The sequence below is a fragment of the Lucilia cuprina genome, chromosome 3 (assembly GCF_022045245.1).
Source record: "Lucilia cuprina isolate Lc7/37 chromosome 3, ASM2204524v1, whole genome shotgun sequence".
NCBI lineage: Eukaryota > Metazoa > Arthropoda > Insecta > Diptera > Calliphoridae > Lucilia > Lucilia cuprina.
Window position 1 is genome coordinate 66,535,431 of NC_060951.1, and position 2,631 is coordinate 66,538,061.

The 2,631-nt window shown below is 26.1% G+C and overlaps 1 protein-coding gene across 1 annotated transcript in view; it reads left to right on the plus strand.

The window, feature by feature from the left end:
• Positions 1–2,631, plus strand: part of LOC111678936 (elongation of very long chain fatty acids protein AAEL008004-like) — a 10,097-nt gene that overhangs the window by 1,266 nt on the left and 6,200 nt on the right. The window lies entirely within an intron of this gene.

The window sequence follows — 2,631 nt, forward strand, 5'->3', positions numbered from 1 at the left end:
TAATATTGATTCCAATCAATGGTACTGTTTGCGCCAATTTATTATTTTGTATAGAAAACTAAAACGGTTAATTATATGACCAAATTAATTTCTTTTCTGCGAAATGAACTGTTTACTGCGTATAAGTTAAATGCGAAAAGATTGGATATATATTTAAATACAAAACACATAGTTAATTAAAACACTTTTAATTATATCAACTTTTTAAAAAGGAAATTTTTGATTTTTGGCACATTTTGTATAAAAAGGTGAAAAAAAAAATTAATTTAAAAATTATTTTATTCCCATATTTTGATACCCATATTAAATATTTTTAATATTAAAAGAATACGCGAATATTAAAAAAATAAAATGTAAGATTCATTAAGTCATGCAAAGACATGGCACGTGCTTACAAATTGGACTCGAATGACCCATTAACATTCAATGTTTGTGGTCAAAAATTTGTAAGAAATATTCTTTGCAAAATTATTTTGCTGATAGCTTAACAAAAAATATATTTTTAAGTAAATTCTAAAAGTATTTATAAAGTTTTATTAAACTTAGGGCCATTATTGCAACTTGCCTTTAATGTTCGTAATAATAAAAAGCAACTTTAATTAAAGTGAGGAAGGAATAAAAGAACTTTAAATATTTTTATTATTATCACATAATTTTTTTAATATAAAAAAACTGTAGCATACTTTTAGCCGTTAATAATACTTTTCATATGAAAATTGACATTGAATTTATTTTATTAGTATTTTTAAAAAAATTATTAAAGCGTACGTTAAAAGTTAAAGGTAATATGATTTTCCTGTTAGCCTATCGAACACTTTTAGCTAAAGTTGACTTGTAATAACGAAAAATACATTATCTCTACGATAATTTCCTAACTTTAGTAATTGGCAAGTTATAAAAAAGTTCCTTAGTGTTAAAAACCTTCACTTTCAATGACCGATTACATAAAAGTTTGACCTACCAACGACGAATTTTAATACTTTAACCTTGTACTTTAAGTTATCATATGAATTTTTCACCCCTCAGACGATGACCCTCAATTTGTTGCATAGTGTAATTAGGTACCAATATAAATATTGCTATTTAACCATTTGAAACCTGGGGTTCTGGTCTTGAATGGCAAACTATTATTTTTGGCTGGTTTAAATACATATTTTAAAGTATGAAATGCAAAATTAAGCTCCTGGCAACACTGCTTCTTATCCACCTTGATGTGTGTATGCTTTGATGTTAACATGTTTAATCTCACATGGGTTTCGTTGCCTTCCTTTCTCTGGCGAATGAACCTCGAATATAAAGCTGAAGGAGCCAAATTTAAAGATGTTGATATATTATTAAGGTTTTAGATTAAAATGTGTTAAAAGCCCATTAAAAATGTAAATACTCATTCGTAGCATTATTAAAAAATGTAAAGAAAAAATGACGGGATATTTATTGTGTTATGTCTCATAAAAATTAAAAATAAAAATATAAATAATAATGAAACGATCATTTTCATTGTATGAAGGTCATGTTTAATAGATGAGGCAAAAGCGAATTAAATTTTAATGACAACCATATTTTGTTGAATATATTAAAAAAACATTAAATTTATACTTAAAACTCACTGCTGTTTTAAGTATACATTTTGCCTTCACTTCTTATTTTTCCTCTTTTCTTGCTAATACAAAGTTGTTTTTGCAATATATTTTTTAAATGTTATTGAACTTAAGAAAAAAAAATTAACTCATTTTTTACCAATTAATTTTGGAATAACAAAATCGAAAGAATTAGTGTATAAAAATATGTATTTTAAGTTGGAGTATGCAATAGATGGTAAACATCATATCAAATGTTTTTAGTCCAGGAAAATATATTGAGGAAATTGAAATAGCTTAATTAAAATTGTCACATAATTTGTGCGCTTAACATTAGTTGTTTTCGAGATATAGCGCAATGACATTTTGAAAACTTAATATTTTAAACTCAAATAGATGGTACTTTCTGGTACATCCTTTATCACAGCATCACTCTCTGACTCATAGCGCAATGTCCGTCTATCCGAAATCTCCGAATGGGACATAATCTACAAAGTCATGGAAAATATCTGTACTAAATTTCATTGAAATCAGACTAAGAACTTGTTTTTATTTTTTTGAAATTTCAAAAATTGTTACAAAATATTTATAGTCTGATTTTAGTAAAATTTGTGGATTGTGACCTCAATTTTTTTCTCATTCTGATCATAAATATGACCTGTGATATAATCTAAAATTATGGATAGACAGACATTGCACTATGGGTCATAGAGCAAGTTTGAGATAAAACGTGCAACAATGTATAATCATATATAAACTGCTTATGAATAACGTAAAACTTATGGCAAATTTGTTATTAGTACAATCTATATTAAGAGTTGAAAATATTAGTGCAATGGAAAAATAATACACTAAACTCAAATACGAAAAAATTAAAAAAGAAATAAATTCTCTATAGAAATTATAATAACATTTCAATGGATATGACGCATATTAACCAAGATTCGCCAAAAACTGATTTTTGTAACCTTTGACCTCCAATATCTCGCCAAGCGCACAAGATATTTCCGATTACTTTTAATCTCTTACTAATTATGTAAAGGAAAAGCTATGT